We start from the raw sequence: 22,116 nt of genomic DNA on the forward strand, positions 1-22,116 counted from the left end.
TTCAGATCCGTAAATTGCAACATTAAGCTTATTTTATTATCAACAGACTTGAGCAAACGACAGGATCAACTATTGTGACATCTACAAGATATAGGTAAGTTTTATAAAAACATTTATTTCATTCATAAACCATGTTTCACATAAAACACAAAAACTAAGACAATAAACCAAAAAAGTTGTCATGTTGGTGTTTTATTTAGTGGTACTGGCAAATTTGTACAATTTTATTTCTATTTATTCTTTCATTTTTATTCTTACATTGTTTACATTTGGTATTTTTAATTGTTGTTTTTTTTTTGCCTATATTAATGAGAGGTAAGATAAATGTAAGAATTGAAATATGTTTATGATATTCTTAGAAATAAAAAGAGACAGAATTTGTGAATTAGTAAACACTTTGCAATTCATTTACTTAAAAGTTACTTTACTAGATGTAAAGGTGAACATAAATACTTGTAAATCGGTATAACAACATAATTTAATCTTGATTTTGACAGATTTTTAATGCAATCATCATTCTTTTACTAATGCTCACATCAATTCACTAATAAATGCTGGAATATTCCCATCAGCTACAAGTGAAGACGAGCATCAAACCATCAGGAAGAGCTGAAATCTGCAAAGACAGAGTTTATTGAAGGACCGTGAGAACATGAGTGATCCAGAACACTGCAGAGTGAAACACACTGAAGAACAAAGAGGTTGGTGTTTATTCCTGATTCATCATTAATGAGGCTGAAGAACATTAAGGTTATAAAGAAGTTTATCAGATTTAGTGTTTGTAGTAGAAAAAAACTAAAGAGTTGTGAAAAAACTGTTAAACCAATAAGTAATATAGGGGACACTTTATATGTGCATTGGTACAAAATAGGACCTGAAACTCAAATTTTTTTTTTTGATTTTCTTGTTTTGATCCAGTGGTCAATGCAGCAAGATTTGATAAACAACCATTGATTGTCAACATCTGGGGCCGCCTTCACAAAGCTATTTTAGACCGGTCTATATAGTGTTAGACAAGTCTAAAATTTGCTCAGACTAGTCTAATGCAAGTTAGGCTGTTTCACAAAAATAAAGACTGACTTAATTTAGACTTAAAGGATTAGTTCACCCCAAAATGAAAATGTCCTAATAATTTACTCACCCCAATGCCATCCAAGATATCCATGTCTTTCTTTCCTCAGTGGGAGAGAAATTATGTTTTTTGAAGAAAAAATTTCTGGATTTTTCTTCTAACAATGGACGTCATTGGTCACCATCGTTTTTTATGTCCAAATCAATGCAGTTTCAAAAATCTTTGAAGTGTTTAAACGGGCTGTACGCGATCACAGCTGAAGAAGAGGTTGTTATCTAGCGAAACGATAGGTCATTTTCAAAAATAAATTATAATTTATATACTTTTTACCTTCAATAGTTCGGATTGAGCAGATCAACAAACGGACAGGGAACTACGTCATCACGTTGAAAGGTCACGCCGGCGCCGGCAGAAGTACAAACACATTTTAACAAAAAAAAGGTAAAACAATAATGGCAGACGATTTTTAAGTTGAGGGAGAAAATGAGATCGCTTTTTCGCTTAGAAAGAGCGTTTGTCTTAGTCTTCATACAGTCGCATTGTAAACAGTGTACTTCTGCCGGCGCCGGCGTGACCTTTCGACGTGATGACGTAGTTCCCTGTCCGTTTGTTGATCAGCTCAATGCTGGCTCAACATCATGATGTCTTGTCAGCCATTGCAATGGACGATGGCATCGTCTATCGGCCCAACCCTACAATGGCTAATTAATTGTTCATTTTAAATTAGTAAGTATTTACAACATTTTTATTTAAATAAATGTAATATTTATCTGAGAGACTGTCAGAACTGTATTACTGTTGTATAGTTTTAAAATGTTAATATTATTTTAGATAATTGTGCAGTTGATCTAATATATGCTACAGAAACATGGGACTTTTAACTATCATTTCAGATGTGATGCTGGAGAATGAGGAGAGTGAAGAGGAGGAGAAAAGAAGAGACAAGAAATGTTTCCCCTGCCGTCAGTGTGGAAAGAGTTTCGCACGCAAACATAATCTCGAGATTCACATGAGGATCCACACTGGAGAGAAACTGTTCACATGTGATCAGTGTGGGAAGAGTTTCACACAAAAATCTCACTTTAAGAATCACATGAGGATCCACACTGGAGAGAAACCGTTCACATGTGATCAATGTGGGAAGAGTTTCGCACAAAAATCTCACTTTAAGAATCACATGAGGATCCACACTGGAGAGAAACCCATCTCACCCAACCTCCAATCCCTCCACTGGCTCCCTGTGCACTTTCGTACTGATTTTAAAATTCAAATGTCTGCATGGCCTGGCCCCCCAGTACCTGTCTGATCTGCTCGTGCCCTACACCCCCTTTCGTTCGCTCCGGTTTCGCACACTGGAGAGAAACCGTTCACATGTGATCAGTGTGGGAAGAGTTTCACACAAAAATCTCACTTTAAGAATCACATGAGGATCCACACTGGAGAGAAACCGTTCACATGTGATCAGTGTGGGAAAATGTTTTTCAGGGCTTCAGACCTGAAGAGTCACATGCTAGTTCATACACAGGAGAAACCACATTCATGTTCTTTGTGTGGAAAGAGTTTTTCTTATCTGCAGAATTTAAAAGTTCACCAGAAAATACATACTGGTGAAAAAGCTTATTTGTGCTTTGAGTGTGGGAAGCCTTTTATTACAGCTACACATTTGAAAAGACACGAGAGGATCCACACTGGAGAGAAATTGTTCACATGTGATCAGTGTGGTAAAATGTTTTTCAGGGCTTCAGACCTGAAGAGTCACATGCTACACTGTTAGACCTTACCAGGTTTTTTCACAGTAAAATACTGGCAACACTGTTGCCAGTAATTTACTGTTAATTGTACAGTTCTTTACTGTAATCTACAGTATGTTACTGCAATGCACTAAATTAAAACTCGAGTTAACTAATTTCACTTGCAGAAACCGACTGCCTTAAATTGACCAACTGTCATTTAAATGTATTAACTAAAATGTATAATGCATTAATAAAGTGACCAAAGTATTACTGTGAACTTATTTCATTTGAGGCCACTAAAAAGCTATTGTACATAAAAAGATTTCCACTGGACCAGCAACTACTCAAACACAGCCTGTTAAATAAAGCAACACACAGCATACCATCAATGTTTGTAGATCTTCTCCTGGACTGAAGCACAGGCTCTGCTCTTCAGCACAACGGTGACCCAAAAAAATACATTTTACAGTAAACTACTGGCAACAGTGTTACTGTTTTATAACTTACAGTTTATTACTGTTAAAATACATTCAGTGGGTGTGTCATTTCATCTTACACTGTTAGCCCTTTCAACCCCACAGGAAAATCCACTCTACAAAGAGTAAAAGTAACATTGACGCAGTGTTGCAGTGAGATAATTAAGTGAATATGTAAGTGATTGTTGAGCATTAGTGATGAACACCTGCTGTAAACAAGCAGAATCACTAAAGGAAAGAGAAACACAAGAACAGAAAATGGAGAAACACTAGCCTAGAAATCTAGATGCACCCTAGCGGCAGCAAAATGTATTTTGCAGCCAGGGTAGTCTAGCAACTCTCCGTTGACTTTCGTGCGGGAAAAACCTAAATTGGGTCAGGCCAATCACGTCGTGTATTGGTAGGCGGGGCGGGCTTAACAATGACGACAGAGTTGTGACGGTCCTGCTACTTGAAAACAAAGAAGAGCTGCTGCTGGAGAACAGTCTTTCGAATCAGCTTTGGCCGCGACTCTGGAGGACTTGGAGTTAAGTTTTTCTTTGAGAAAAGAGCAAAGAACGGCACTTAAGTCATTTTTAAAAAGGAAGATGTGTTTGTTGCCGGCTATCAACTGACGTCAGCGCCACTGTTGGGAAAACGCTCTGGTTGGTTGAAGCGCTGTCCTATTGCGTGCAGAGGGAATTTGAAAGACAGCCGTTTATCCCGCCCCTCGGATTGAGCCGTGTCTATGGTGAGTTGCCAGACCTAACATCTTGATGTAGCTAGAGAAACACAAGAAATGCAACTGACTTCCAGCCATTACACATTATTACACTTATTATTAACCAGTATGACTTTATTTCTGTCATACATCTACATAAGTTGTTATTGAGATGTTTAATTGAAAATGTTTGGTTTGAAGTTACCATTATAGAGATCAGTGTTTGCTTTAGTTGGGTTCTGGACTCTTGACGTTTTAACTTAAGTTTCTCTCTTGCTGTTTTGAACTGTATATTTTTAGGTCACACTTGTGCATACACGCATGGTTTGAGAATGATTAAATTATCATATAGCCTGTTTAATCACTAACCTCATTCAGAGTTTAATCCTGTATCAATAGTGTTACATTACCACCACTGTGAAACTACAGCAATGAGTTACAATGATGATTTTTTTAACACATCATGCACAACCAAAGAAACACAGCTACACTGTATTGTAGAAACACAGAGATATCAAAATGTTTTAATGCACTATATGATTTCAATATCCTTCAGAATAACTAGTTACAGAAATATTGCTGTAATTCATGTTGTATATTAACAGATGTACGATAAATATTAAATACCCATAAATTCAAAGCTTATATACTGGAGCTTATATATGTCCAGGATGGTTATGGCATCATCTCAACAGCCTAAAACACCTAATCATCTTCCTCTTGACTTTTTCTTGTCATAACAAATGTGTTTTATAAGCACACAGTTAAAGCAGCCAGAGAGAAACTAATATTATAAAGTCAAGGGTCAAGAGCCCAACTAAAGCAAATACTGATCTCCATCATGGTGATAACAAACTTTATTATATTCAATAAAACATCAACAACTAAATATCTGTTAATTCTCAACAAGAACTTTTGTACATGTATGAAAGAAATCGTAAACTGGTTTGTAAACTGGTTTCACACTCGGTGGCTGGAAGTCATTTGTAGTTCTTGTGTTTCTCTTTTTTTCTGTTCTTGTTTCTCTGTCCTTCAGTGATTCTGCTTATCAGGTGTTCATCAGTTTCTCAATTCACTCACTTCTTTTCATTCACTCTGTCAAGGGGACTATATTGGTGAACTAATGTAGGGTATAGTGAATGAGGGTATAGGGTGTGATTGTGAAAACAGCCTCTGAGTGTCGATTTTGAGCACTGTTAATTTACAGTATATTTCTGTAGGCTATTTTTGATTTCTACGGTATATTACTGTTTTAATGGAAAATGGTATGATATTGTCAGAATTTGGCCTTTTTTTACAGCAAGGGTTAACAGTGTGTATAATATATTAAGGAAATTAAAATACAGTATATACTATGCAGAAACTCTTGTGACCGTAGGGCATGTTAAAAGATGAACTTGTAAATTTAATTTAAAATATAAAAGGTTTAAAGATGGACATTATTAACTTGAGAGATTGTTTATAAACTTTACAATGGGAACCTTATGTATAACAAGGAACAAATTGATTTATTGACTTATATAATTTATGTTTGAACATATATGGGTCATTCTATGAAAATGTCCACTTTTCTGTCCCTAGCCTTTACAGAAATATTACACTTAAAAAAAAACCTTTAGAGTTACAATTTCTTTACATTTTGAAATAAAACAATATGTTATTTGAACAATTACACCTTCTTGAGCCATCAATGTGGCAATATTTGATTTTTATTAATTAGAATTCCAAGCACCACAGAAGTGCTCGTCCCCACAGTCATGTACAGAGGGAAAATGCTTTATTTTGAGGTCAATAACAGATTTTTACACCATTTAAAATACAATAATGTATACATAACTATCAAACATATTATGTAAATAATATATTTTAAAAAAAAGCAGAATAAATATTATAAAATTTATAATGAAAGTAGTGGTCCCCTGGAGTTGTGTCACTGGTGTTACCGTTAAACAAAAATCTCTTATTTTGAAATAAAAATCACCCTGATGACATCACTTGACTTCCTTCTTCCAATTTCCTGAATATCTATGAAGAAAAGCCCATGGTAGATCCACTGTCTCTTTTCAGTTAGCAGAAATCTTCTCATTTATCTCATGATTTCATATGAAGCTTTTAGTTGAAGTCACTGGTATGACCTACATTACTGTTAGGTAATTGTAAAAAACTAGAATACAAATGGATTAAACTACTTAATTTAGTTAGTATACCATGATTGACAACATGTGGTTTGTTACCTTGCAGCAGCCATTTTGTAAAATGAATTTTTCATGAAAATTGTCACTGGTGTCACCTTTCTTATGGGTAACACCGGTAACACCAGTGACTCCCATTTATAGATAAACTTTATTCAAAGCTATTCATTTAGATTATATGCCAAATGTAACTATTTAGTCTCATCTACTTAATTATAGTTGAAGAATAATGATCTTTGGTCTTATGCATTCCATTGGTGATTCATTGCGTCACTGGTGTTACTGTCTTTTTTTTTCTGTCACATTAAATACAATGTCACATGTGACATAGTAATAATGTTACATCCATTTAATTCTGCTACACTCAAAAGTTAAGATTTAAAGGATTGCATCATTATTTGATTTTAACTGGTTTTCAAATATTTTCATTGAGCAAATAGATGGTAGTGCAGATGAACGAACCTCATTCAAGCACACTTTTAACAAACCTGATTAAAATAAATAAAACAATCTCCTTATTTTTTGCATTAGGCCTATTATTATTTTTAGGTAACTCTGTCTACATGTGCTGAAAAAAATTATAAATAATATTTCATAAAAACCTTTAATATTGCCAAAGTAGCAAGGTAACACCATTGACAAAAAAATGGTACATGTGGTCTTTAAATAAATGTACAAAATACATAAAAAAATCATTAAGCCGTCATTTATGTGTATTCATAAAGTCAAAGGGTAGTCTAATAATGTGGTGCAAGTTTAAATGTTAGAAAAAGAAATACATTTTAAGACATCTTGCCATACCAAAAGTGGACGTTTCTGTAGAATGACCCATAGGCTATAGTGTTCTCAGAAATGAAGGGAAACATTAGAAGGATTACTCTGGATACAAAGGTTTAATTATTGGATTGTTCTGATAATAGTAAATGTATGAAATGTAACCATAATTAACCAGATAAATAATTGTAGGATGTGATATGTTTATGCAACAATTACTACCCAAGGGGGTAAACACTTAATTTTGATAGTCCGTTTGTTGAGACTATACTAGTTATTAGTAGCGCTGCTCAAACAATACAGACTCTGATAAGTGAAGCAGCAGCAGCTCCGTGTCCTGTATTAATATATACATATATCTCCCCTCATCAGGTATGAATTACATAAAAGCAATGAGAGTATGTTTTTTGACATGTAAGAGTTTAAGAAATGTTAACTACATTGTTTAAAGTGTTTAAGTTTACTGTTATTACGGACATGTAAAAGTTCGCTTCAAGTCACGTCTGTGTGCTGCGTCACGCGTGCTAGTCACACATTTTCATGCTAGTGATGGAGACCATGCGGTCTCAGAGAAAATACGCCATATTAGAGGAAAGTCCACAAATAACATGTGTTTTGGTGAAATAATACAATGAGTAAGTTGTAAGTGCCAAACGTGTACTAAAAAGTGTATCAGAAAGAATAATTCTGGCAAACATGAACACATTTTTAGGATTTATTCACATGGAAAATGTCATAAATGTTATCAGTGAATATCTCATAGTACATAATGCTTAATCTGTAGACACAGCAGTAAAGGTTACTGTATGTATATGTAGTTCTGTTCTATATTTTGTGATTACTACTCTTGAAATGATGCGCTGTCATTGATTGGCATAAGAGTGATTGAACTGTTTTACATTGTATAAAAAAACAATACAGACTCTGATAAGTGAAGCAGCAGCAGCTCCGTGTCCTATATATCTCCCCTCATCAGGTATGAATTACATAAAAGCAATGAAAGTATGTTTTTTGACATGTAAGAGTTTAAAAAATAACTACATTGTTTAAAGTGTTTAAGTTTACTGTTATTACGGACATGTAAAAGTTCGCTTCAAGTCACGTCTGTGTGCTGCGTCACGCGTAGGCCTCCACAACTCTCTCCCCATATTTCGAACAAGGGTGATCAAAATCCCGAGATAGTACCATCATTGTACCTCATTGTACATCACCTAGCAGCAGCAGCGCCGCATCAGACACGCTTCTGGTGTGCTAAGACATAGAAAACAGCAGCCAAATTAATTATACTAGTTATAATAAAAGCCGCATTATATATAGCCTATATATAAATATATTTTTTTAACCTTTATATACCAGCTGACAGGGCTCTCAGCATTAGGTGAGATTTTTTTTTTCTTCAGAAAAATGAACATGTAACGTTATTGATATTGAATCAGCATCAGAATCAAATCACAAGATTTGAATTGAAATCGTGAAATTTGTCAAGCAAATATAAAACCAGTATAGCCTACCAGTCATTGTAGATGTAAACATTGTAACTTGTTGTCACTAAAATTCAGTTTAATTACCAAATTGACAATCATAAACACTTATTGTTATGCAAGGCTTTTTTTTTACATCCTGTTTTCCCCTCATTCATTATGCTGATGTCTTCAGATCCGTAAATTGCAACATTAAGCTTATTTTATTATCAACAGACTTGAGCAAACGACAGGATCAACTATTGTGACATCTACAAGATATAGGTAAGTTTTATAAAAACATTTATTTCATTCATAAACCATGTTTCACATAAAACACAAAAACTAAGACAATAAACCAAAAAAGTTGTCATGTTGGTGTTTTATTTAGTGGTACTAGCAAATTTGTACAATTTTATTTCTATTTATTCTTTCATTTTTATTCTTACATTGTTTACATTTGGTATTTTTAATTGTTGTTTTTTTTGCCTATATTAATGAGAGGTAAGATAAATGTAAGAATTTAAATATGTTTATGAAATTCTTAGAAATAAAAAGAGACAGAATTTGTGAATTAGTAAACACTATGCAATTCATTTACTTAAAAGTTACTTTACTAGATGTAAAGGTGAACATAAATACTTGTAAATCGGTATAACAACATAATTTAATCTTGATTTTGACAGATTTTTAATGCAATCATCATTCTTTTACTAATGCTCACATCAATTCACTAATAAATGCTGGAATATTCCCATCAGCTACAAGTGAAGACGAGCATCAAACCATCAGGAAGAGCTGAAATCTGCAAAGACAGAGTTTATTGAAGGACCGTGAGAACATGAGTGATCCAGAACACTGCAGAGTGAAACACACTGAAGAACAAAGAGGTTGGTGTTTATTCCTGATTCATCATTAATGAGGCTGAAGAACATTAAGGTTATAAAGAAGTTTATCAGATTTAGTGTTTGTAGTAGAAAAAAACTAAAGAGTTGTGAAAAAAACTGTTAAACCAATAAGTAATATAGGGGACACTTTATATGTGCATTGGTACAAAATAGGACCTGAAACTCAATTTTTTTTTTGGATTTTCTTGTTTTGATCCAGTGGTCAATGCAGCAAGATTTGATAAACAACCATTGATTGTCAACATCTGGGGCCGCCTTCACAAAGCTATTTTAGACCGGTCTATATAGTGTTAGACACGTCTAAAATTTGCTCAGACTAGTCTAATGCAAGTTAGGCTGTTTCACAAAAATAAAGACGGACTTAATTTAGACTTAAAGGATTAGTTCACCCCAAAATGAAAATTTCCTAATAATTTACTCACCCCAATGCCATCCAAGATATCCATGTCTTTCTTTCCTCAGTGGGAGAGAAATTATGTTTTTTGAGGAAAAAATTTCTGGATTTTTCTTCTAACAATGGACGTCATTGGTCACCATCGTTTTTTATGTCCAAATCAATGCAGTTTCAAAAATCTTTGAAGTGTTTAAACGGGCTGTACGCGATCACAGCTGAAGAAGAGGTTGTTATCTAGCGAAACGATAGGTCATTTTCAAAAATAAATGATAATTTATATACTTTTTACCTTCAATAGTTCGGATTGAGCAGATCAACAAACGGACAGGGAACTACGTCATCACGTTGAAAGGTCACGCCGGCGCCGGCAGAAGTACAAACACATTTTAACAAAAAAAAAGGTAAAACAATGATGGCAGACGATTTTGAAGTTGAGGGAGAAAATGAGATCGCTTTTTCGCTTAGAAAGAGCGTTTGTCTTAGTCTTCATACAGTCGCATTGTAAACAGTGTACTTCTGCCGGCGCCGGCGTGACCTTTCGACGTGATGACGTAGTTCCCTGTCCGTTTGTTGATCAGCTCAATGCTGGCTCAACATCATGATGTCTTGTCCTTAGAAACATTGCTAAGAAACATTAGAAACATTGCTAAGCTACGTAATATGCTATCAGTTTCTGATGCAGAAAAGTTAGTTCATGCATTCATGACCTCGAGACTGGATTACTGTAATGCCTTATTAGCTGGTTGTCCTGCATCCTCAATAAACAAGCTACAGTTAGTTCAAAATGCCGCCGCTAGAGTTCTTACGAGATCAAGAAAATATGATCATATAACACCGATTTTATCATCACTGCATTGGTTACCTATAAAGTTCCGTATTAATTACAAGGTATTGCTACTGACTTATAAAGCCCTAAACGGCTTAGCTCCAGTCTATTTAACGGATCTTCTATCGCCCTATAATCCATCGCGCTCTTTAAGATCACTAAATTCAAGGCTTTTGGTCATACCTAGGATATTCAGAACCACCAAAGGAGGGAGAGCATTTTCACATTTGGCTCCAAAACTCTGGAATAGTCTTCCTGATACTGTTCGTTGCTCAGACTCGCTCTCCCAGTTTAAAACTAGATTAAAGTCGCATCTCTTCAGCCAGGCATTCATATAATCCCACAGTTCAAACTACAATCCGGCCTCTAGCTCATAAATGCCAGAGGAGAACTGGCCCCCGACTGAGCCTGGGTTCTCCCGAGGTTTTTTTTCTCCATTAGGTCACCTGATGGAGTTTTAGGACACCATTAGGTCACTTGATGGAGTTTTTCGGTTCCTTGCCACTGTTGCCTTTGGCTTGCTCAGTTGGGGATATTTTGGGGATATTTAATTTAATTTTATCAATCAATAAATTCCTCTTGAAACAAACTTTGTTGTATTATTTAAATTGAATACTGTGAAGCTGCTTTGATACAATCTGTATTGTGAAAAGCGCTATACAAATAAACTTGACTTGACTTGACTTGACTTGTCAGCCATTGCAATGGACGATGGCATCGTCTATCGGCCCAACCCTACAATGGCTAATTAATTGTTCATTTTAAATTAGTAAGTATTTACAACATTTTTATTAAAATAAATGTAATATTTATCTGAGAGACTGTCAGAACTGTATTACTGTTGTATAGTTTTAAAATGTTAATATTATTTTAGATAATTGTGCAGTTGATCTAATATATGCTACAGAAATATGGGACTTTTAACTATCATTTCAGATGTGATGCTGGAGAATGAGGAGAGTGAAGAGGAGGAGAAAAGAAGAGACAAGAAATGTTTCCCCTGCCGTCAGTGTGGAAAGAGTTTCGCACGCAAACATAATCTCGAAATTCACATGAGGATCCACACTGGAGAGAAACTGTTCACATGTGATCAGTGTGGGAAGAGTTTCGCACAAAAATCTCACTTTAAGAATCACATGAGGATCCACACTGGAGAGAAACCCATCTCACCCAACCTCCAATCCCTCCACTGGCTCCCTGTGCACTTTCGTACTGATTTTAAAATTCAAATGTCTGCATGGCCTGGCCCCCCAGTACCTGTCTGATCTGCTCGTGCCCTACACCCCCTTTCGTTCGCTCCGGTCGGCTGACCAGGTACTGCTGGTCCGTCCCCAAGACCAAACGTAAATCTAGAGGTGACAGCTCCGAGACTCTGGAATGAGCTGCCTTTGCACATCAGACTGACTGAGTCTCTTCCTGTTTTTAAATCTCATCTTAAAACTCATTTATTTTCTTTGGCTTTTAACTCAGTTTGAGGGTTGACTTTCAGTTTTGTATTATTGTTGCATTTATTTTTATTGTTATTTATTGTTTTATTATTTTTTTGTTGCGCCTCTGTTGTATGTTATTGTTTATTTATAGACTGTGTTCAGCACTTTGGTCAACAGTGTTATTTTTAAGGTGCTTTATAAATAAAGGTGGATTGGATTGGATTGGAGAAACCGTTCACATGTGATCAGTGTCGGAAGAGTTTCACACGCAAACATAATCTTACAATTCACATGAGGATCCACACTGGAGAGAAACCGTTCACATGTGATCAGTGTGGGAAAATGTTTTTCAGGGCTTCAGACCTGAAGAGTCACATGCTACACTTTTAGACCTTACCAGGTTTTTTCACAGTAAAATACTGGCAACACTGTTGCCAGTAATTTACTGTTAATTGTACAGTTCTTTACTGTAATCTACAGTATGTTACTGCAATGCACTAAATTAAAACTCGAGTTAACTAATTTCACTTGCAGAAACCGACTGCCTTAAATTGACCAACTGTCATTTAAATGTATTAACTAAAATGTATAATGCATTAATAAAGTGACCAAAGTATTTCAAACAATACAGACTCTGATAAGTGAAGCAGCAGCAGCTCCGTGTCCTGTATTAATATATAGGCTACATATCTCCCCTCATCAGGCATGAATTACATAAAAGCAATGAGAGTATGTTTTTTGACATGTAAGAGTTTAAGAAATGTTAACTACATTGTTTAAAGTGTTTAAGTTTACTGTTATTACGGACATGTAAAAGTTCGCTTCAAGTCACGTCTGTGTGCTGCGTCACGCGTGCTAGTCACACATTTTCATGCTAGTGATGGAGACCATGCGGTCTCAGAGAAAATACGCCATATTAGAGGAAAGTCCACAAATAACATGTGTTTTGGTGAAATAATACAATGAGTAAGTTGTAAGTGCCAGATAACTGTGAAAATGAGTGTCTGTACTAAAAAGTGTATCAGAAAGAATAATTCTGGCAAACATGAACACATTTTTAGGATTTATTCACATGGAAAATGTCATAAATGTTATCAGTGAATATCTCATAGTACATAATGCTTAATCTGTAGACACAGCAGTAAAGGTTACTGTATGAATATGTAGTTCTGTTCTATATTTTGTGATTACTACTCTTGAAATGACGCGCTGTCATTGATTGACATAAGAGTGATTGAACTGTTTTACATTGTATAAAAAAACAATACAGACTCTGATAAGTGAAGCAGCAGCAGCTCCGTGTCCTGTATTAATATATACATATATCTCCCCTCATCAGGTATGAATTACATAAAAGCAATGAAAGTATGTTTTTTGACATGTAAGAGTTTAAAAAATAACTACATTGTTTAAAGTGTTTAAGTTTACTGTTATTACGGACATGTAAAAGTTCGCTTCAAGTCACGTCTGTGTGCTGCGTCACGCGTAGGCCTCCACAACTCTCTCCCCATATTTCGAACAAGGGTGATCAAAATCCCGAGATAGTACCATCATTGTACCTCATTGTACATCACCTAGCAGCAGCAGCGCCGCATCAGACACGCTTCTGGTGTGCTAAGACATAGAAAACAGCAGCCAAATTAATTATACTAGTTATAATAAAAGCCGCATTATATATAGCCTATATATAAAAAAATTTTTTTTAACCTTTATATACCAGCTGACAGGGCTCTCAGCATTAGGTGAGATTTTTTTTTTCTTCAGAAAAATGAACATGTAACGTTATTGATATTGAATCAGCATCAGAATCAAATCACAAGATTTGAATTGAAATCGTGAAATTTGTCAAGCAAATATAAAACCAGTATAGCCTACCAGTCATTGTAGATGTAAACATTGTAACTTGTTGTCACTAAAATTCAGTTTAATTACCAAATTGACAATCATAAACACTTATTGTTATGCAAGGCTTTTTTTTTTACATCCTGTTTTCCCCTCATTCATTATGCTGATGTCTTCAGATCCGTAAATTGCAACATTAAGCTTATTTTATTATCAACAGACTTGAGCAAACGACAGGATCAACTATTGTGACATCTACAAGATATAGGTAAGTTTTATAAAAACATTTATTTCATTCATAAACCATGTTTCACATAAAACACAAAAACTAAGACAATAAACCAAAAAAGTTGTCATGTTGGTGTTTTATTTAGTGGTACTAGCAAATTTGTACAATTTTATTTCTATTTATTCTTTCATTTTTATTCTTACATTGTTTACATTTGGTATTTTTAATTGTTGTTTTTTTTGCCTATATTAATGAGAGGTAAGATAAATGTAAGAATTTAAATATGTTTATGAAATTCTTAGAAATAAAAAGAGACAGAATTTGTGAATTAGTAAACACTTTGCAATTCATTTACTTAAAAGTTACTTTACTAGATGTAAAGGTGAACATAAATACTTGTAAATCGGTATAACAACATAATTTAATCTTGATTTTGACAGATTTTTAATGCAATCATCATTCTTTTACTAATGCTCACATCAATTCACTAATAAATGCTGGAATATTCCCATCAGCTACAAGTGAAGACGAGCATCAAACCATCAGGAAGAGCTGAAATCTGCAAAGACAGAGTTTATTGAAGGACCGTGAGAACATGAGTGATCCAGAACACTGCAGAGTGAAACACACTGAAGAACAAAGAGGTTGGTGTTTATTCCTGATTCATCATTAATGAGGCTGAAGAACATTAAGGTTATAAAGAAGTTTATCAGATTTAGTGTTTGTAGTAGAAAAAAACTAAAGAGTTGTGAAAAAAACTGTTAAACCAATAAGTAATATAGGGGACACTTTATATGTGCATTGGTACAAAATAGGACCTGAAACTCAATTTTTTTGGGGGATTTTCTTGTTTTGATCCAGTGGTCAATGCAGCAAGATTTGATAAACAACCATTGATTGTCAACATCTGGGGCCGCCTTCACAAAGCTATTTTAGACCGGTCTATATAGTGTTAGACACGTCTAAAATTTGCTCAGACTAGTCTAATGCAAGTTAGGCTGTTTCACAAAAATAAAGACGGACTTAATTTAGACTTAAAGGATTAGTTCACCCCAAAATGAAAATTTCCTAATAATTTACTCACCCCAATGCCATCCAAGATATCCATGTCTTTCTTTCCTCAGTGGGAGAGAAATTATGTTTTTTGAGGAAAAAATTTCTGGATTTTTCTTCTAACAATGGACGTCATTGGTCACCATCGTTTTTTATGTCCAAATCAATGCAGTTTCAAAAATCTTTGAAGTGTTTAAACGGGCTGTACGCGATCACAGCTGAAGAAGAGGTTGTTATCTAGCGAAACGATAGGTCATTTTCAAAAATAAATTATAATTTATATACTTTTTACCTTCAATAGTTCGGATTGAGCAGATCAACAAACGGACAGGGAACTACGTCATCACGTTGAAAGGTCACGCCGGCGCCGGCAGAAGTACAAACACATTTTAACAAAAAAAAAGGTAAAACAATGATGGCAGACGATTTTTAAGTTGAGGGAGAAAATGAGATCGCTTTTTCGCTTAGAAAGAGCGTTTGTCTTAGTCTTCATACAGTCGCATTGTAAACAGTGTACTTCTGCCGGCGCCGGCGTGACCTTTCGACGTGATGACGTAGTTCCCTGTCCGTTTGTTGATCAGCTCAATGCTGGCTCAACATCATGATGTCTTGTCAGCCATTGCAATGGACGATGGCATCGTCTATCGGCCCAACCCTACAATGGCTAATTAATTGTTCATTTTAAATTAGTAAGTATTTACAACATTTTTATTTAAATAAATGTAATATTTATCTGAGAGACTGTCAGAACTGTATTACTGTTGTATAGTTTTAAAATGTTAATATTATTTTAGATAATTGTGCAGTTGATCTAATAAATGCTACAGAAACATGGGACTTTTAACTATCATTTCAGATGTGATGCTGGAGAATGAGGAGAGTGAAGAGGAGGAGAAAAGAAGAGACAAGAAATGTTTCCCCTGCCGTCAGTGTGGAAAGAGTTTCGCACGCAAACATAATCTCGAAATTCACATGAGGATCCACACTGGAGAGAAACTGTTCACATGTGATCAGTGTGGGAAGAGTTTCGCACAAAAATCTCACTTTAAGAATCACATGAGGATCCACACTGGAGAGAAACCCATCTCACCCAACCTCCAATCCCTCCACTGGCTCCCTGTGCACTTTCGTACTGATTTTAAAATTCAAATGTCTGCATGGCCTGGCCCCCCAGTACCTGTCTGATCTGCTCGTGCCCTACACCCCCTTTCGTTCGCTCCGGTCGGCTGACCAGGTACTGCTGGTCCGTCCCCAAGACCAAACGTAAATCTAGAGGTGACAGCTCCGAGACTCTGGAATGAGCTGCCTTTGCACATCAGACTGACTGAGTCTCTTCCTGTTTTTAAATCTCATCTTAAAACTCATTTATTTTCTTTGGCTTTTAACTCAGTTTGAGGGTTGACTTTCAGTTTTGTATTATTGTTGCATTTATTTTTATTGTTATTTATTGTTTTATTATTTTTTTGTTGCGCCTCTGTTGTATGTTATTGTTTATTTATAGACTGTGTTCAGCACTTTGGTCAACAGTGTTATTTTTAAGGTGCTTTATAAATAAAGGTGGATTGGATTGGATTGGAGAAACCGTTCACATGTGATCAGTGTCGGAAGAGTTTCACACGCAAACATAATCTTACGATTCACATGAGGATCCACACTGGAGAGAAACCGTTCACATGTGATCAGTGTGGGAAAATGTTTTTCAGGGCTTCAGACCTGAAGAGTCACATGCTACACTTTTAGACCTTACCAGGTTTTTTCACAGTAAAATACTGGCAACACTGTTGCCAGTAATTTACTGTTAATTGTACAGTTCTTTACTGTAATCTACAGTATGTTACTGCAATGCACTAAATTAAAACTCGAGTTAACTAATTTCACTTGCAGAAACCGACTGCCTTAAATTGACCAACTGTCATTTAAATGTATTAACTAAAATGTATAATGCATTAATAAAGTGACCAAAGTATTTCAAACAATACAGACTCTGATAAGTGAAGCAGCAGCAGCTCCGTGTCCTGTATTAATATATAGGCTACATATCTCCCCTCATCAGGTATGAATTACATAAAAGCAATGAGAGTATGTTTTTTGACATGTAAGAGTTTAAGAAATGTTAACTACATTGTTTAAAGTGTTTAAGTTTACTGTTATTACGGACATGTAAAAGTTCGCTTCAAGTCACGTCTGTGTGCTGCGTCACGCGTGCTAGTCACACATTTTCATGCTAGTGATGGAGACCATGCGGTCTCAGAGAAAATACGCCATATTAGAGGAAAGTCCACAAATAACATGTGTTTTGGTGAAATAATACAATGAGTAAGTTGTAAGTGCCAGATAACTGTGAAAATGAGTGTCTGTACTAAAAAGTGTATCAGAAAGAATATTTCTGGCAAACATGAACACATTTTTAGGATTTATTCACATGGAAAATGTCATAAATGTTATCAGTGAATATCTCATAGTACATAATGCTTAATCTGTAGACACAGCAGTAAAGGTTACTGTATGAATATGTAGTTCTGTTCTATATTTTGTGATTACTACTCTTGAAATGACGCGCTGTCATTGATTGACATAAGAGTGATTGAACTGTTTTACATTGTATAAAAAAACAATACAGACTCTGATAAGTGAAGCAGCAGCAGCTCCGTGTCCTGTATTAATATATACATATATCTCCCCTCATCAGGTATGAATTACATAAAAGCAATGAAAGTATGTTTTTTGACATGTAAGAGTTTAAAAAATAACTACATTGTTTAAAGTGTTTAAGTTTACTGTTATTACGGACATGTAAAAGTTCGCTTCAAGTCACGTCTGTGTGCTGCGTCACGCGTAGGCCTCCACAACTCTCTCCCCATATTTCGAACAAGGGTGATCAAAATCCCGAGATAGTACCATCATTGTACCTCATTGTACATCACCTAGCAGCAGCAGCGCCGCATCAGACACGCTTCTGGTGTGCTAAGACATAGAAAACAGCAGCCAAATTAATTATACTAGTTATAATAAAAGCCGCATTATATATAGCCTATATATAAAAAAAAAATTTTTAACCTTTATATACCAGCTGACAGGGCTCTCAGCATTAGGTGAGATTTTTTTTTTCTTCAGAAACGTTATTGATATTGAATCAGCATCAGAATCAAATCACAAGATTTGAATTGAAATCGTGAAATTTGTGTCAAGCAAATATAAAAACAGTATAGCCTACCAGTCATTGTAGATGTAAACATTGTAACTTGTTGTCACTAAAATTCAGTTTAATTACCAAATTGACAATCATAAACACTTATTGTTATGCAAGGCTTTTTTTTTTACATCCTGTTTTCCCCTCATTCATTATGCTGATGTCTTCAGATCCGTAAATTGCAACATTAAGCTTATTTTATTATCAACAGACTTGAGCAAACGACAGGATCAACTATTGTGACATCTACAAGATATAGGTAAGTTTTATAAAAACATTTATTTCATTCATAAACCATGTTTCACATAAAACACAAAAACTAAGACAATAAACCAAAAAAGTTGTCATGTTGGTGTTTTATTTAGTGGTACTGGCAAATTTGTACAATTTTATTTCTATTTATTCTTTCATTTTTATTCTTACATTGTTTACATTTGGTATTTTTAATTGTTGTTTTTTTTTGCCTATATTAATGAGAGGTAAGATAAATGTAAGAATTGAAATATGTTTATGATATTCTTAGAAATAAAAAGAGACAGAATTTGTGAATTAGTAAACACTTTGCAATTCATTTACTTAAAAGTTACTTTACTAGATGTAAAGGTGAACATAAATACTTGTAAATCGGTATAACAACATAATTTAATCTTGATTTTGACAGATTTTTAATGCAATCATCATTCTTTTACTAATGCTCACATCAATTCACTAATAAATGCTGGAATATTCCCATCAGCTACAAGTGAAGACGAGCATCAAACCATCAGGAAGAGCTGAAATCTGCAAAGACAGAGTTTATTGAAGGACCGTGAGAACATGAGTGATCCAGAACACTGCAGAGTGAAACACACTGAAGAACAAAGAGGTTGGTGTTTATTCCTGATTCATCATTAATGAGGCTGAAGAACATTAAGGTTATAAAGAAGTTTATCAGATTTAGTGTTTGTAGTAGAAAAAAACTAAAGAGTTGTGAAAAAACTGTTAAACCAATAAGTAATATAGGGGACACTTTATATGTGCATTGGTACAAAATAGGACCTGAAACTCAAATTTTTTTTTTTGATTTTCTTGTTTTGATCCAGTGGTCAATGCAGCAAGATTTGATAAACAACCATTGATTGTCAACATCTGGGGCCGCCTTCACAAAGCTATTTTAGACCGGTCTATATAGTGTTAGACAAGTCTAAAATTTGCTCAGACTAGTCTAATGCAAGTTAGGCTGTTTCACAAAAATAAAGACTGACTTAATTTAGACTTAAAGGATTAGTTCACCCCAAAATGAAAATGTCCTAATAATTTACTCACCCCAATGCCATCCAAGATATCCATGTCTTTCTTTCCTCAGTGGGAGAGAAATTATGTTTTTTGAAGAAAAAATTTCTGGATTTTTCTTCTAACAATGGACGTCATTGGTCACCATCGTTTTTTATGTCCAAATCAATGCAGTTTCAAAAATCTTTGAAGTGTTTAAACGGGCTGTACGCGATCACAGCTGAAGAAGAGGTTGTTATCTAGCGAAACGATAGGTCATTTTCAAAAATAAATTATAATTTATATACTTTTTACCTTCAATAGTTCGGATTGAGCAGATCAACAAACGGACAGGGAACTACGTCATCACGTTGAAAGGTCACGCCGGCGCCGGCAGAAGTACAAACACATTTTAACAAAAAAAAGGTAAAACAATAATGGCAGACGATTTTTAAGTTGAGGGAGAAAATGAGATCGCTTTTTCGCTTAGAAAGAGCGTTTGTCTTAGTCTTCATACAGTCGCATTGTAAACAGTGTACTTCTGCCGGCGCCGGCGTGACCTTTCGACGTGATGACGTAGTTCCCTGTCCGTTTGTTGATCAGCTCAATGCTGGCTCAACATCATGATGTCTTGTCAGCCATTGCAATGGACGATGGCATCGTCTATCGGCCCAACCCTACAATGGCTAATTAATTGTTCATTTTAAATTAGTAAGTATTTACAACATTTTTATTTAAATAAATGTAATATTTATCTGAGAGACTGTCAGAACTGTATTACTGTTGTATAGTTTTAAAATGTTAATATTATTTTAGATAATTGTGCAGTTGATCTAATATATGCTACAGAAACATGGGACTTTTAACTATCATTTCAGATGTGATGCTGGAGAATGAGGAGAGTGAAGAGGAGGAGAAAAGAAGAGACAAGAAATGTTTCCCCTGCCGTCAGTGTGGAAAGAGTTTCGCACGCAAACATAATCTCGAGATTCACATGAGGATCCACACTGGAGAGAAACTGTTCACATGTGATCAGTGTGGGAAGAGTTTCACACAAAAATCTCACTTTAAGAATCACATGAGGATCCACACTGGAGAGAAACCGTTCACATGTGATCAATGTGGGAAGAGTTTCGCACAAAAATCTCACTTTAAGAATCACATGAGGATCCACACTGGAGAGAAACCCATCTCACCCAACCTCCAATCCCTCCACTGGCTCCCTGTGCACTTTCGTACTGATTTTAAAATTCAAATGTCTGCATGGCCTGGCCCCCCAGTACCTGTCTGATCTGCTCGTGCCCTACACCCCCTTTCGTTCGCTCCGGTTTCGCACACTGGAGAGAAACCGTTCACATGTGATCAGTGTGGGAAGAGTTTCACACAAAAATCTCACTTTAAGAATCACATGAGGATCCACACTGGAGAGAAACCGTTCACATGTGATCAGTGTGGGAAAATGTTTTTCAGGGCTTCAGACCTGAAGAGTCACATGCTAGTTCATACACAGGAGAAACCACATTCATGTTCTTTGTGTGGAAAGAGTTTTTCTTATCTGCAGAATTTAAAAGTTCATCAGAAAATACATACTGGTGAAAAAGCTTATTTGTGCTTTGAGTGTGGGAAGCCTTTTATTACAGCTACACATTTGAAAAGACACGAGAGGATCCACACTGGAGAGAAATTGTTCACATGTGATCAGTGTGGTAAAATGTTTTTCAGGGCTTCAGACCTGAAGAGTCACATGATACACTGTTAGACCTTACCAGGTTTTTTCACAGTAAAATACTGGCAACACTGTTGCCAGTAATTTACTGTTAATTGTACAGTTCTTTACTGTAATCTACAGTATGTTACTGCAATGCACTAAATTAAAACTCGAGTTAACTAATTTCACTTGCAGAAACCGACTGCCTTAAATTGACCAACTGTCATTTAAATGTATTAACTAAAATGTATAATGCATTAATAAAGTGACCAAAGTATTACTGTGAACTTATTTCATTTGAGGCCACTAAAAAGCTATTGTACATAAAAAGATTTCCACTGGACCAGCAACTACTCAAACACAGCCTGTTAAATAAAGCAACACACAGCATATCATCAATGTTTGTAGATCTTCTGCTGGACTGAAGCACAGGCTCTGCTCTTCAGCACAACGGTGACCCAAAAAAATACATTTTACAGTAAACTACTGGCAACAGTGTTACTGTTTTTTAACTTACAGTTTATTACTGTTAAAATACATTCAGTGGGTGTGTCATTTCATCTTACACTGTTAGCCCTTTCAACCCCACAGGAAAATCCACTCTACAAAGAGTAAAAGTAACATTGACGCAGTGTTGCAGTGAGATAATTAAGTGAATATGTAAGTGATTGTTGAGCATTAGTGATGAACACCTGCTGTAAACAAGCAGAATCACTAAAGGAAAGAGAAACACAAGAACAGAAAATGGAGAAACACTAGCCTAGAAATCTAGATGCACCCTAGCGGCAGCAAAATGTATTTTGCAGCCAGGGTAGTCTAGCAACTCTCCGTTGACTTTCGTGCGGGAAAAACCTAAATTGGGTCAGGCCAATCACGTC

At 35.4% G+C, this 22,116-nt stretch overlaps 4 long non-coding RNA genes across 5 annotated transcripts; all 4 read left to right on the forward strand.

Annotated features, from left to right (window-relative positions):
- Window positions 1–12,187, forward strand: LOC309506802. Of its 2 annotated transcripts, XR_014208922.1 has the most exons (4): window positions 2–94; window positions 573–701; window positions 1,966–2,548; window positions 12,143–12,187. It is a non-coding gene; the product is annotated as an uncharacterized lncRNA (long non-coding RNA). The 2 variants fall into 2 exon arrangements; XR_014208921.1 differs by lacking the exon at window positions 12,143–12,187 and having other exon boundaries at window positions 1–94; window positions 1,966–3,070.
- LOC309505457 lies at window positions 8,599–11,554 on the forward strand. Its single transcript, XR_014208444.1, has 3 exons — window positions 8,599–8,692; window positions 9,169–9,297; window positions 11,472–11,554. It is a non-coding gene; the product is annotated as an uncharacterized lncRNA (long non-coding RNA).
- Window positions 12,188–13,981: 1,794 nt separating the features above from the next.
- Window positions 13,982–16,028, forward strand: LOC309505986. The gene is made up of 3 exons (XR_014208609.1): window positions 13,982–14,075; window positions 14,552–14,680; window positions 15,946–16,028. It is a non-coding gene; the product is annotated as an uncharacterized lncRNA (long non-coding RNA).
- A 2,416-nt stretch (window positions 16,029–18,444) lies between these two features.
- Window positions 18,445–21,268, forward strand: LOC309506797. Its single transcript, XR_014208916.1, has 3 exons — window positions 18,445–18,538; window positions 19,016–19,144; window positions 20,409–21,268. It is a non-coding gene; the product is annotated as an uncharacterized lncRNA (long non-coding RNA).
- Window positions 21,269–22,116: the final 848 nt, after the last annotated feature.

This window comes from Leuciscus leuciscus (assembly GCF_965113295.1).
Source record: "Leuciscus leuciscus genome assembly, chromosome: 9".
Taxonomy (NCBI): domain Eukaryota; kingdom Metazoa; phylum Chordata; class Actinopteri; order Cypriniformes; family Leuciscidae; genus Leuciscus; species Leuciscus leuciscus.